Here is a 16282-nt window from a genome sequence, read left to right as displayed (position 1 = left end):
GGGTGGGCACCTGCTTCACCATTCTGCTGGTGTCTGGCACTCCCCAGAAGCCGCACATTGCTCTGCTGGCTTTGTGGGAAGAATGGTGAAAACCCGGGAACCAGTCTCCTGCACAGCCAGCAGCGCGATGTGTGTGTGTGAGCGCATCATGCTGCTGCTGCTGGGAACACAAGATGTGGTGATCATCAGGGACGCAGGTAAGTATTTCAGTTTTTTATTTTATTTTAAATGGAGCTGGAGAGGCCACTTTGGGCCAAGGGGGGGCACAAGGAAGACATAACCACAGTGAGGGGGCACAAAAATGGACATAACTATTGTAAAGGGGAAACATTTAGGCACAACTACTGTGAAGGGGAAACATTTAGGCACAACTACTGTGAAGGGGAAACATTTAGGCATAACTACTGTAAGGCTACATGCACACGTTCAGGATTCATGTGCGGAGAATCCGCACTGAAATCCGCAGGTGTTCACAGGCAAATCCGTGCGGTCAATCCGCATTAATTTGTGCAGATTTGCATGCGGATTTGCGTGCGGATTCGGTGCGGATTTTCCGCATGCGGATTTCACTAAGTGAATTAAGAAAATCCGGTCAGGAAAAAAAAAATTAATTGACATGTCGCGGATTTTAAAATCCGCACCGCAGGTCAAAATCCGCGCGGAAAAAATCAGCATCGTGTGCATTGAGAATTTCTAATTCTCATAGAATACAATGTACATGACCTACGGTGCGGATTTTCCGCATGCAAATCCGCGCGTAAAATCCGCACGCAATCCTGATCGTGTGCAGGGGGCCTGAAGGGGAAACATTTAGGCATAACTACTGTGAATCTTTGCCCCGGGTGCTGGAATGCCTAGCTACATCTCTGCTGTTAGTACATAAGAAAGGTCATATGTCATACATAATTTGCAGTTTTGCCATTTTGTGAACAACCAATGTCATTGCATGTGTTATCTATGGTATGGAATTTAAAGGTATTTCTCCCATTTCACAGATTAAGGCCTCACGCACACGAACATGTGGGGCCCCTGCCTATAATGTGGCCCGCAAACAGCAGCCGTGTGCAATCTTTGATGCAGTCCCATTTACTTGAATAGGTCCGCAATCCACAAGATGCGGAGCGGAGGCATGGAGGGGAAGCCCATGGAGGCACTACGGAGTGCATCCGTGGGATTTCCGTCAGTGCCTCCGCACTTCAATTTTTTTTTACATGTTCTATTTTTTTTCTGTGCAGACTGAATCATTCAGTCAAGTGAATGGGTCCGCATCTGCAAACGGCGGGCACACGGCCGCTGCTGGTGCATTGCAGACCGCTATTTGATGTTAGTTTTAATTTTCCATGTCAATATTTATATTTAATCCTGCAGTTTTTTCATTGGCCACTAATAATAATAGGTGCCACTTCTTGGTCTGTATAGATCATTTCACTGCAGTTACCTGCTTACCTGTTATTCTAATTCTGCCTGTAATGATATCACCTCTGTGTACAGATAAGACAGGATCCAGCATTCACAGTAGGTCATTGTCAGAGCTTATATATTTGTTCCTTGTACAATGACCTCTGCACAGGTCACAAAGCATGTCTAGAAAACTCTACCATAGAATTGAGAAAGCTCGTTGGAAGAACGAGTGAAACATTTTTAAGAAATCTACAGTACGTCCAGTTGCCTTGATTTATTCTTTATAGATATACCATGACCTGGATAAATGAGAACCTTCACAGACATATCTCCCATAGTAGTCACTGAGGTCCCCTCCTGACCCTCGTGTCTATGGCCCATGGGGCTGCCGTAAAAAAAATTCTTAATGCTTTTTAAATGCTGTTAAGAACAGCTCAGGCAAGATGGCCGCAGGCAAGATGCTCAGGGGAAGGAATAAATAATTTTGCAATCAGAAAATAAAAACAGATTAGAAAAATAGAATATGTGATGCTATCTGGGTTTAACTGTCAGATGTTTGGCGACACATTTCCTTTTAATGTCAAAACTGTAGGGGACCACCACCTGTATGTCAGCCACCTTACTTTGCTCTCATAGAAATTAATTGAAAGAGCCTTAAGCATGTAGATACCTCTTCTTCTCTTTTGCAGTCCAATTAACCCCATTAATCCCCAAATCATATAAGCAGATACTGACTCAGTCTCAATGGAAATTGCATGTGATATCCCTCCATCCCTCCCTCTCAACAACCTGGAGTAGATGGATAATGATTTCCTAGGCTCCGCTTTAGATGAATCTCATGCAGTTTAATATAGTTCTGCTGGACTCTCAAATTCTGCTTGATGTCGGTCTCTGTGAGTTCTTCTGATAGCGTACAGATAGCCCTCAGGTTATGGCCATATGGTCAGGTTTCTGCATTCAGTATTGTAAGCCAAAACCAGGAATGAATAAAAAAAAAAAAAAATAATAGAAGTCGTATCTGTCCTTTATACTTTCTCTACTTTTATGAACCACTCATGATTTTGGCTTCCAAAATTGCATGCAGAAACCGGACCATGTGGTTGTACCCTTAAGGATCAACAGACCCCAATGCAACACTTCTAGGAAATCACTGCACAAAAATGTGCTTGTCATACTAACAGAATGTTTGAAATTACAAACTTGTCATAAAATCCCAGAGCAGCATTCCTACTGTAGTTCGCTACTTGACCATGGGTTTCTCCATTACAGCTTCTTCCTAGGCATACTTGAACGGGAGTAGAGCTGTATAATGCAGGTATAACCACTACGCAAAGACCTCAAGCACACAGCCGTTGTTTTGGTCCGCATACGAGCCGCCGTTTTGGTGGCTCGGATGCGGACTCATTCACTTGAATGGGGCTGCAATAGATGCGGACAGCACTCCGTGTTCTGTCCGCATCCGTTGCTCCGTTCCATGGCCCCGCAAAAAAAAAATATAGCATGTCCTATTCTTGTCCGAGCTTTTTGGACAAGAATAGGCAGTTATATGTAAAGGCTGTCCATGCTGTTCCGCAAATTGCGGAACTCGCACGTACGCCATCCGTGTTTTGCAGACCGCAAAACACACCACTGTCATCTGCATACGGCTAAAGGATGGAGCTTACTGCTTCTGGCTCAGTCCAGTTTTATTTTTCCAGTGCAGTTGACAGGTGATCGATTGGGGTGCTGGGTATTCGACACCCAACAATCTGATATTAATGCCTTATCTGGAGGATAATATCTAAAAGGTGGGGGAAAAAACGAAATCATGCCACACTAGAAGTATACATTATTTATTTTATTCATCCAGTTTGATTTTTGTTGCATATTTTAACCTGTATAGTTTAAGCTCGTTGTAAAATAATGTATGCTGCCTACTGCCTTAAATGGAATTTAAAAAGTTAGAAAATCTGCTTTAAGAGCAATTATAGTTTCATTTTTCAACAGGGAGCTTATAGCCATCGTATTTGGATTAGGGAAACAGATGGTTGACTGTGGGAACAATTTTATGCGTATTATTTTGCTCTGTTACTAGAGAAATTCTAAGCTACTTTCAACTTTCAATCCGCACAAATTATTTCATAAAGTTCAGAGAAAATTGGTTGCTTTATTATATTCCTACGACATTTGTAGGGGAGAAACTGACCAACAACTGCATAAAAATTGTAACACATTCAATTATTATTGCATAATTTCAACAATGATTATTTTGAAACTCTTGTCTCAGAGAGAATTCAAATGAAGTTGTTCACATTCTTGCAAATAAAGTTTAGGAGATGAAAAACATGAAGATGAAACATGGAAAATGGTCTGTGCACAAAATCATTAGAAACAAAGAAAAATTGTATTTCTAAAAATTATACTGTACCATACGATGGCAGTGTGCAGTGGTGTCCCAATGCAGTAGTGCCATGCATTAGCCCCATCATATTAGGCTGTTTAGCAGTGTAAACAATAGCAGTAATAAAGTAATAACCATTAAAGGCTACGCTCACATCTCCGTCATGGTATCTGCTCATAAAGGAAACTATGACACAGTTCCAGATCTATCACACGACCAACAACAATGTTGCCTGATGGACACCATTGACTTATAATAGAGATTTTCAGTCTCGTCCAAGGTGTCCGCTGTTTTGCTGGAAAACAAAAAACAGTTCAGGACTGCTTGTAATAATATTTTTTCTGTTAAAATAGCTTTCAACACACCAAGGCAGCCAGTAGTTATGGCAAAGTGACTGTACCATATATGGCTACACATGGTAGCTGGCAGGTAAAAACTGTCCAGAAAGGCCCCCTTTTTGGTGGTAGATGTCTTCTCTGTCTTCTAATCTATAAATTGGTGGATGCCATTTTGAGCAGTTCATGTTAAGGTTTCAGATTCACCAAAATTAGAATCTTTTAGGAAATTCATAAATTCAATTTGTGTAGAACTGATGAGCTAATCTCTAGCATATCAGACACCATATTAAGTTTATAACTAGAGATGAGCGAATCAAAGCTGTCAAAGTGCAATTCATTTAGAATTTCAGGAAAAATTTGATTAGCAACGAATGCAAATTTCCTCGAGCTCCGTGGAATTGCAATTTTACTAAAATGGTGGCTACACGTGTGAGGACTATGGACATGGGGCAAGAAACTCTGGGAAGGCGGGATCACCCAGATTGACATGACTGCATGCATCAGCAGCCAGCCAGCCCTGTGATGTCACAGCCCTATAAATACGGCAGCCATCTTACAGTCACACATTTTCCAGCGTTCAGAGTGCAGAGACAGATGTGTAAAAGCGCTAGAGACAGCTATTAGGTACAATGACAGCTAGGTACATTGATAGTGATTTACAAGTGCAGAGAATGATTATTTGGGGATCCAAATAGTCATTAGACAGCTCTGTCATTCAAGCTTTTTCTTATTGGGCTGCAAGCGTTATGTTGAAAAGCCTTTAGTGGCCTATATCTTAGACAAATATATACGCACTGCACTGTTGCAGTTATTTCTGGTGATATCGTATAGGGGCGTATTTCAGTAAAATAAAATATATATATATACGCTCTGCACTATTTAATTGTTTTCTGGTTAAAGCATATAGTGGCCTATTTCATTCCAACAAAAAATATATATTCTCAGGTCACTTCTGCAGTTATTTCTGTTAAAAGCTTATAGGGGCGTATTACAGTAAATAAAGAAAAATATATATACTCACTGCACTGTTGCAGTTATTTATGTTGAAAGTGTATAGGGGCATATTTCAGTGAAAAAAGACAACTATATACGCACTGCACTGTTGCAGTTATTTCTGGTGAAAGCTTATAGGAGCGTATTAAAGTAAAAATAGAAAAATATATATGCATTTTACTGGTGCACTTATTTGTGGCAAAAGCGTTCAGTGACCTATTTCAGTACAAAAATAAAAATATATACGCAATTCACTAATTCAGTAGTGCATTTATTTCTGCTGAAAGCATTTACTGGCCTATTTCAGTACAAAAAAATATATATATTCTCAGTTCACATCGGCGGTTATATGTGTTGAAAGCATGGGAGTCAGCAGGGTGGCAGCAGTGGGAGGTCAGGAGCCAAACGTGCCCGGGGTAGAGCACCTGCTTCGCAGAAGCTTACCTACCTGGGAAGTAGTGGTGCAAGGGTTCACGGAAGTAGTGGCGGTAGCAGTCAGTCAGTTCAGCGGTTATATGTGTTATTTTGTATTTCAGTACAAAAAGAAAAATACATTCTCAGTTCATGTTGCTGGCGGTTATATGTGTTGAAAGTCTTTAGTGGCCTATTTCAGTACAAATATAAAAATGCATTCTCAGTTCGGGTCGGCGGCGGTTATATGTTTTGAAAGTGTTTAGTGGCCTATTTCAGTTCAAAAAGGAAAATACATTCTCAGTTCACGTTGACGGCGGTTATATGTGTTGAAAGCATGGCTGGTATTCAGCAGGGTGGCAGCAGTGGAAGGTCGGGAGCTTCGCAGCAGCCTACCTACCCTGGAAGTAGTGGTGCAGGGGTTCACGGAAGTAGTGGCGGTAGCAGTGAGTCAGTGTGGTGGTTATATGTGGTAAAATCTTTATTGAAGTATTTCGGTCGAAAAACTAAATTTATTGATCGGTCAGCGCCGCAGTTATATGTGGTAAAATCTCCATGATGTCTCCATGATATATCTGCAGAATGGGGGCGCCGTGTGGCTTATACACACTTTCAAAATAATCCTTCAGCGGAGCGAATAGATACCAGATGACCGGGACGCTCCATGACCTTCCAAGGAGCTGCTGTCGGAAGCAGCAGTTCATTTCTGAGACGTCCGTATAGGGGGAATCCGAAGACCCTTTCCATTTCCGTGCTCCGTTATATGTGGTAAAATCTTTATTGAAGTATTTTGGTGGAAAAAATGTTTTTATTCAGTGTTCAGCGCTGCACTTATATGCGTTAAAATCTTTTGTGAATTATTTTGATGGAAAAACTAATTTCATTCAGCGTTCAGCGCTGCAGTTATATGTGATGTGGGGTATTGCTCTGGTAGACAGGCTAGCGGACGCAGTATAGAGGCAATCACAAAGTCTTTAAATTAAACAGTTCGATGTTTATTCACAAATTAGGAAAAACAAAATGACCGTTCACAGTCTTGGTGTTTGTTCCCACCATACAATGTCCATAGAACAAAATCTTCACCTGGTTAGCAGTTTTCCACCCGCAGTCCACAGCAGGCTTTAGGGGCCCGTTTCCTGGCATGCGGCTCTCAGCCATTTAGAAACGGCACAAGTTCACAGGTTCCAAAACACAGAGACACCCCAGCTTCTCTGTGAGATGGAGGATAAACCACACCCTCCTGAGACCGCTGGCGTGGTTTTATATAGGCCAAAAAAGACCCGGCCTGGAGCGTGGGAAGCAGCCACCCACCCAGCACTTTGGCTACTTCCAGTAAGAGCCTGCCCGGATCCGCTTTACAGCGATACTAACAACAAACAGTGTCAGTCAGCACTAGCTGCCGCTGACACTAAAAACTACCGGCTCTTACTTCACCGAGGGCAGGAATCTCAGTGACACATACATTCCATTAGTGACGGCCCCTTGCACCTTCCTACAGTGGTAAAATCTTTTGTGACTTATTTCATTAGAAAAAAATATTTATTCAGCGTTAAGAGCTGCACTTATATGCGGTAAAATCTATTGTGAATTATTTCAGTGGAAAAACAAAATTTCATGCATCGTTCAGCGCTGCAGTTATATGTGGTAAAATCTTTTGTGACTTATTTTGGTGGAAAAACAAAATTTCCACCTCCTTTTTTAACTTCCTTCTCTCTTTATTCTCATCCTTAACACACACATTGACTTGACCCCCCCCCTCCCAGCTATATATATGTGGTGCCAGCACCACCTAGGGGTGAATAAAGGTAAATGACACTGCCAGCCTGTTAAAGGGAATTATAGCATGATACCACAATACATTTGACATGACATTTAGCAACAGTTTAACCACCTCCCGACCGCCTAACGCACCGATGCGTCCGGGAGGTGGTTGATTTACTCCTCCTGGACGCATCGGCGCGTCATCTCGCGATACCCGAGATTTCCTGTGAACGCGCGCACGCAGGCGCGCGCGCTCACAGGAACGGAAGGTAAGCGAGTGGATCTCCAGCCTGCCAGCGGCGATCGCTCGCTGGCAGGCTGGAGAAGTGATTTTTTTTTAACCCCTAACAGGTATATTAGACGCTGTTTTGATAACAGCGTCTAATATACCTGCTACCTGGTCCTCTGGTGGTCCCCATGTTTGGATCGACCAACAGAGGACACAGGTAGCTCAGTAAAGTCGCACCAAACACCACACTACACTACACCCCCCCCCGTCACTTATTAACGCCTTATGAACCCCTGATCACCCATGATCACCCCATATAAACTCCCTGATCACCCCCCTGTCATTGATCACCCCCCTGTCATTGATCACCCCCCTGTCAGGCTCCGTTCAGACGTCCGTATGATTTTTACGGATCCACGGATACATGGATCGGATCCGCAAAACGCATACGGACGTCTGAATGGAGCCTTACAGGGGGGTGATCAATGACAGGCGGGTGGTCACCCATATAGATTCCCTGATCACCCCCTGTCATTGATCACCCCCCTGTCATTGATCACCCCCTGTAAGGCTCCATTCAGACGTCCGTATAATTTTTACGGATCCATGGATACATGGATCGGATCCGCAAAACACATGCGGACGTCTGAATGGAGCCTTACAGGGGGGTGATCAATGACAGGCGGGTGATCACCCATATAGATTCCCTGATCACCCCCTGTCATTGATCACCCCCCCTGTCATTGATCACCCCCCTGTAAGGCTCCATTCAGACATCCGTATGATTTTTACGGATCCATGGATACATGGATCGGATCCGCAAAACACATGCGGACGTCTGAATGGAGCCTTACAGGGGGGTGATCAATGACAGGCGGGTGATCACCCATATACACTCCCTGATCACCCCCTGTCATTGATCACCCCACTGTCATTGATCACCCCCCTGTAAGGCTCCATTCAGATGTCCGCATGTGTTTTGCGGATCCGATCCATGGATCCGTAAAAATCATTCGGACGTCTGAATGGAGCCTTACAGGGGGGTGATCAATGACAGAGGGGTGATCACCCATATACACTCCCTGATCACCCCCTGTCATTGATCACCCCCCTGTAAGGCTCCATTCAGACGTCCGCATGTGTTTTGCGGATCCGATCCATGTATCCATAGATCCGTAAAAATCATTCGGACGTCTGAATGGAGCCTTACAGGGGGCTGATCAATGACAGAGGGGTGATCACCCATATACACTCCCTGATCACCCCCTGTCATTGATCACCCCCCTGTAAGGCTCCATTCAGACGTCCGTATGATTTTTACGGATACATGGATTCATGGATCGGATCCGCAAAACACATGCGGACGTCTGAATGGAGCCTTACAGGGGGGTGATCAATGACAGGCGGGTGATCACCCATATACACTCCCTGATCACCCCCTGTCATTGATCACCCCCCTGTAAGGCTCCATTCAGACGTCCGCATGTGTTTTGCGGATCCGATCCATGTATCCATGGATCCGTAAAAATCATACGGACGTCTGAATGGAGCCTTACAGGGGGGGTGATCAATGACAGGGGGGTGATCAGGGAGTCTATATGGGTGATCACCCCCCTGTCATTGATCACCCCCCTGTCATTGATCATCCCCCTGTCATTGATCACCCCCCCCCCTGTAAGGCTCCATTCAGACATTTTTTTGGCCCAAGTTACCGGAAATATATATATTTTTTTGTTTGTTTTTTCTTACAAAGTCTCATATTCCACTAACTTGTGTCAAAAAATAAAATCTCACATGAACTCGCCATAACCCTCACGGAATCCAAATGCGTAAACATTTTTAGACATTTATATTCCAGACTTCTTCTCACGCTTTAGGGCCCCTAAAAAGCCAGGGCATGTGACCCCATGTGACCCCATTTCGGAAAGAAGACACCCCAAGGTATTCAGTGAGGGGCATATTGAGTCCATGAAAGATTGAAATTTTTGTCCTAAGTTAGCGGAAAGTGAGACTTTGTGAGGAAAAAACAAAAAACAAAAAAATTTCCGCTAACTTATGCAAAAAAAAAAAAATTTGATGAACTCGCCAGGCCCCTCATTGAATACCTTGGGGTGTCTTCTTTCCAAAGTGGGGTCACATGTGGGGTATTTATACTGCCCTGGCTTTTTAGGGGCCCGAAAGTGTGAGAAGAAGTCTGGGATCCAAATGTCTAAAAATGCCCTCCTAAAAGGAATTTGGGCACCTTTGCGCATCTAGGCTGCAAAAAAGTGTGACACATCTGGTATCGCCGTACTCAGGAGAAGTTGGGGAATGTGTTTTGGGGTTTCATTTTACATATACCCATGCTGGGTGAGAAAAATATCTTGGTCAAATGCCAATTTTGTATAAAAAAATGGGAAAAGTTGTCTTTTGCCAAGATATTTCTCTCACCCAGCATGGGTATATGTAAAATGGCACCCCAAAACACATTCCCCAACTTCTCCTGAGTACGGCGATACCAGATGTGTGACACTTTTTTGCAGCCTAGGTGGGGAAATTGCCCCTAAATTGCCAGGGCAGTATAACTACGCCACAAGTGACCCCATTTTGGAAAGAAGACACCCCAAGGTATTCCGTGAGGGGCACGGCGAGTTCCTAGAATTTTTTATTTTTTGTCACAAGTTAGCGGAAAATGATGATTTTTCTTTTTTTTCCTTTTTTCCTTACAAAGTCTCATATTCCACTAACTTGCGACAAAAAATAAAAAATTTGAGGAACTCGCCATGCCCCTCACGGAATACCTTGGGGTGTCTTCTTTCCAAAATGGGGTCACTTGTGGCGTAGTTATACTGCCCTGGCAATTTAGGGGCCCAAATGTGTGAGAAGAACTTTGCAATCAAAATGTGTAAAAAATGGCCTGCGAAATCCGAAAGGTGCTCTTTGGAATGTGTGCCCCTTTGCCCACCTTGGCTGCAAAAAAGTGTCACACATCTGGTATCGCCGTACTCAGGAGAAGTTGGGGAATGTGTTTTGGGGTGTCATTTTACATAAACCCATGCTGGGTGAGAAAAATATCTTGGTCAAATGCCAACTTTGTATAAAAAAATTGGAAAAGTTGTCTTTTGCCAAGATATTTCTCTCACCCAGCATGGGTATATGTAAAATGACACCCATCGGATTTCGCAGGCCATTTTTTACACATTTTGATTGCAAAGTACTTCTTACACATTTGGGCCCCTAAATTGCCAGGGCAGTATAACTACCCCACAAGTGATCCCATTTTGGAAAGAAGACACCCCAAGATATTCCGTGAGGGGCATGGCGAGTTCCTAGAATTTTTTATTTTTTGTCGCAAGTTAGTGGAATATGAGACTTTGTAAGAAAAAAAATAATTTAAATAAAATCATAATTTTCCGCTAACTTGTGACAAAAAATAAAAAGTTCTATGAACTCACTATGCCCATCAGCGAATACCTTAGGGTGTCTACTTTCCGAAATGGGGTCATTTGTGGGCGTTTTCTACTGTTTGGGCATTGTAGAACCTCAGGAATCATGACAGGTGCTCAGAAAGTCAGAGCTGTTTCAAAAAGCGGAAATTCACATTTTTGTACCATAGTGTGTAAACACTATAACTTTTACCCAAACCATTTTTGTTTTGCCCAAACATTTTTTTTTATTAAAGACATGTAGAACAATAAATTTGGCGAAAAATTTATATATGGATGTCGTTTTTTTTGCAAAATTTTACAGCTGAAAGTGAAAAATGTCATTTTTTTGCAAAAAAAATCTTAAAATTTCGATTAATAACAAGAAAAGTAAAAATGTCAGCAGCAATAAAATACCACCAAATGAAAGCTCTATTAGTGAGAAGAAAAGGAGGTAAAATTCATTTGGGTGGTAAGTTGCATGACCGAGCGATAAACGGTGAAAATAGTGTAGTGCAGAAGTGTAAAAAGTGGCCTGGTCATGAAGGGGGTTTTAGCTAGCGGGGCTGAAGTGGTTAAAGTGCCCACATATAGCACATAGTGGGACACTGCATCAAGATAAATCAGGCATGGATCAGCCAGGATTTCCACACACCAATGCCTGATGCATCAGACTAGATCATCCATAGTGCCACACCAACAATTTGACAAAAGAGACTTTGAGAGGTTTCTTCTGGCTACCTGCCTCAGCTACTATTCTGAAGCTGTTACCCGCCTGATGTCCCACATCTGATGCCAAGTGCTCCTTCTTTCACCCACCATCTTCAGCGGGTACTGGAATTGTCACCAACCACCACAGTATGTCACCTTGCCACTCTGTGGTCTCCTCATGCTGCTGCCATCTCCACACTATGTCACCTTGCCACTCTTTGGTCTCCGGATGCTGCCGCCACCTCCAAACTATGTCACCTTGCCACTCGGTGGCCTCATCATACTGCTGCATCTACAGACTCTGTCATTGTGCCACTCGGTGGCCTTCTCATGATGCTGCTGCTGCATCCGCCACCTCCAGACTCTGTCATTGTGCCACTCTTTCAAAGTGTTTTTTTTCTGCTAATATTGATGGGTGACTAAAAAACTCCTTTTGCTGTATGGACCGAATGACTTCGTGTGAGGTTGTGTGACGTCTGAAAGTGTGAGGAAAATATATATTATGAAACTTCAAATATACAAAAAGTACATGAAAACAATGACAAACTACTGATGCTGCCGCCACCTCCAGACTTGGTCATTGTGCCACTCGGTGGCCTCCTCATACTGCCGCCACCTCCACACTGCCATTGTGCTACTCTGTGGCCTACTCCTGATGCTGCTGATGCCACCTCCAGACTCTGTCATTGTGCCACTTTGTGGCCTACTCATGCTGCCGCCACCTCCAGACTCTGTCATTGTGCCGCTCTGTGGTCTCCTCATGCTGCTGCCCTCTCCACACTATGTCATCTTGCCACTCTGTGGTCTCCTGCTGCTGCCATCTCCACACTATGTCACCTTGCCACTCTGTGGTCTCCAGATGCTGCCGCCACCTCCAAACTATGTCACCTTGCCACTCTTTGGTCTCCTGCTGCCATATCCACACTATGTCACCTTGCCTCTCTGTGGCTTTCTGATGCTGCTGCCACCTCCAAACGATGTCACCTTGCCTTTCTGTGGTCTCCTCATGCTGATGCAATCTCCACACTATGTCACCTTGCCACTTTGTGGTGTCCGGATGCTGCCGATATCTCCAAACTATTTCACCTTGCCACTCGGTGGCCTCATCATACTGCTGCCATCTACAGACTCTGTCATTGTGCCACTCGGTGGCCTTCTTATACTGCTGCCACCTCCAGACTCTGTCACCTTGCCACATGGTGGACTCCCCATACTGCTGCCACCTCCAGACTGTGTCATTGTGTCACTCGGTGGCCTCCTTATACTGCTTTCACTTCCAGACCCTGTCATTGTTCCACTTGGTGGCCTCCTCATACTGCTGCCATCTTCAGACTGTGTCATTGTGCCACTCGGTGACCTCCTCATACTGCTTCCACCTCCAGACCCTGTCATTGGGCCACTCTGTGGTCTCCTCATGCTGCTTCCATCTCACCATTATCTCAAAGGGCAACTCTGTAGACTTCTCATGCTGTTCCCACCCTCCCCACTTCATGACTGGTTCACTTCATGTCCTGGCTGACATAATTTATTTCACCTTTCTTCTGATCTGTCAGAAGGAAGGAAAAATAAGATGCACAACAGATCCTGTCTGTGTAGCAGCTGTAAGGTCTGTATGGTCCCATCAGAATTGGCTTATGATATGGTAGCCAAAAGCAAGAGTGGGTACAAAACACAGAAGACATTTACGTGTCATCTCTGTTTTAGATCCACTCTTGTTTTTCTGGGGGGCATTAGCAATACTGATGGATTATTGAGCAAATGCTGACCAAGTGAAGGCATATGCTCCACAGACAGGATCCATTTTTTGTGGGTTATTGTTCTGAAGGATCAGAGGAAGGGCAAATTAATCAGTGACGTCAACAAAAAATTACTATCAACACCATCTCTACTCTATCAGGAGGGCTCTACTTGTATACATGTTTAATAGAACAGGTGATGATGACATTGATGTGAAATCAGCTGGCGACGGTGTAAAAGGAGTGCGCTTCTTCTTGGCGCTAACATCGACCTGTAAGGCTGAGTTCATACTTGAGTTATTTGGTCAGTTTTGGCCCCGTGACTGCCCAAATAAGTGTAGTGTGCAGTGATTCTAAGGCTACTTTCACACTAGCGTTCGGGTGTCCGCTTGTGAGCTCAGTTTGAAGGGGCTCACAAGCGGCCCCGATTGCATCCGTACTGCCCTAATGCATTCTGAGTGGATGCGGATCCGCTCAGAATGCATCAGTCTGGCAGCGTTCAGCCTCCGCTCCGCTCAGCAGGCGGACACCTGAATGCTGCTTGCAGCGTTCGGGTGTCCGCCTGGCCATGCGGAGGCGTGCGGATCCGTCCAGACTTACAATGTAAGTCAATGGGGACGGATCCGTTTGAAGATGACACAATATGGCTCAATCTTCAAACGGATCCGTCCCCCATTGACTTTCAATGTAAAGTCTGGACTAGGGATGAGCGAACTCGAACTGTATAGTTCGGGTTCGTACCGAATTTTGGGGTGTCCGTGACACGGACCCGAACCCGGACATTTTCGTAAAAGTCCGGGTTCGGGTTCGGTGTTCGTCGCTTTCTTCGCGCTTTTGTGACGCTTTCTTGGCGCTTTTTGAAAGGCTGCAAAGCAGCCAATCAACAAGCGTCATACTACTTGCCCCAAGAGGCCATCACAGCCATGCCTACTATTGGCATGGCTGTGATTGGCCAGAGCACCATGTGACCCAGCCTCTATTTAAGCTGGAGTCACATAGCGCCGCCCGTCACTCTGCTCTGATTAGCGTAGGGAGAGGTTGCGGCTGCGACAGTAGGGCGAGATTAGGCAGATTAACTCCTCCAAAGGACTTGATTAACTGATCGATCTGCAGCTGTGGATCATTGAGCTGCTGATCCTCAATTGCTCACTGTTTTTAGGCTGCCCAGACCGTTTGTCAGTCACATTTTTCTGGGGTGATCGGCGGCCATTTTGTGTCTTGTGGTGCGCCAGCACAAGCTGCGACCAAGTGCATTTAACCCTCAATGGTGTGGTTGTTTTTTGGCTAAAGCCTACATCAGGGTGAAGCTGTCACACCAAGTGCATTTAACCAGCAATAGTCTGTTTATTTTTTGGCCATATACTACATCAGGGGCAAGCTGCGCCCGTCACCAAGTGCATTTAACCCTCAGTAGTGTGGTTGGTCAAGCTATCACACCAAGTGCATTTAACCAGCAATAGTCTGTTCATTTTTTGGCCATATACTAAATCAGGGGCAAGCTGCGCCCGTCACCAAGTGCATTTAACCAGCAATAGTCTGTTCGTTTTTTGGCCATATACTACATCAGGGGCAAGCTGCGCCCGTCACCAAGTGCATTTAACCCTCAGTAGTGTGGTTGGTCAAGCTGTGACACCAAGTGCATTTAACCAGCAATAGTCTGTTCATTTTTTGGCCATATACTACATCAGGGGCAAGCTGCGCCCATCACCAAGTGCATTTAACCAGCAATAGTGTGGTTATTTTTTGGCCATATCCCAGTCTAATTCTGTCACTAAATCCATACCGGTCACCCAGCGCCTAAATACTAGGCCTCAAATTTATATCCCGCTAAATCTCTCGTTACCGCTGTCCTGTTGTGGCTGGGAAAGTTATTTAGTGTCCGTCAAAGCACATTTTTTGTTCTGGGTTGAAATACAATTCCCAATTTAGCAATTTAAAAATTTAGTGGTTTCTGCTGTATCAGAGCTATTTGAAATCTATCCCTAAAAGGGTATATAATATTCAAGGTGCACATTGGGTCATTCAGAATAACTTCACACACACCCGCTACTGTGTATTTCTAAGTCTAATTCTGTCACTAAACCCATACCTGTCACCCAGCGCCTAAATACTAGGCCTCAAATTTATATCCTGCTAAATCTCTCGTTAACGCTGTCCTGTTGTGGCTGGGAAAGTTATTTAGTGTCCGTCAAAGCACAATTTTTGTTCTGGGTTGAAATACAATTCCCAATTTAGCAATTTCATAATTTAGTGGTTTCTGCTATATCAGAGCTATTTGAAATCTATCCCTAAAAGGGTATATAATATTCAAGGTGCACATTGGGTCATTCAGAATAACTTCACACACACCCGCTACTGTGTATTTCTAAGTCTAATTCTGTCACTAAACCCATACCTGTCACCCAGCGCCTAAATACTAGGCCTCAAATTTATATCCTGCTAAATCTCTCGTTAACGCTGTCCTGTTGTGGCTGGGAAAGTTATTTAGTGTCCGTCAAAGCACATTTTTTGTTCTGGGTTGAAATACAATTCCCAATTTAGCAATTTCATAATTTAGTGGTTTCTGCTATATCAGAGCTATTTGAAATCTATCCCTAAAAGGGTATATAATATTCAAGGTGCACATTGGGTCATTCAGAATAACTTCACACACACCCGCTACTGTGTATTTCTAAGTCTAATTCTGTCACTAAACCCATACCTGTCACCCAGCGCCTAAATACTAGGCCTCAAATTTATATCCTGCTAAATCTCTCGTTAACGCTGTCCTGTTGTGGCTGGGAAAGTTATTTAGTGTCCGTCAAAGCACATTTTTTGTTCTGGGTTGAAATACAATTCCCAATTTAGCAATTTCATAATTTAGTGGTTTCTGCTATATCAGAGCTATTTGAAATCTATCCCTAAAAGGGTATATAATA

The sequence above is a fragment of the Bufo gargarizans genome, chromosome 5 (assembly GCF_014858855.1).
Source record: "Bufo gargarizans isolate SCDJY-AF-19 chromosome 5, ASM1485885v1, whole genome shotgun sequence".
Taxonomy (NCBI): domain Eukaryota; kingdom Metazoa; phylum Chordata; class Amphibia; order Anura; family Bufonidae; genus Bufo; species Bufo gargarizans.
Note: the sequence above shows the minus strand (reverse complement) of the source record.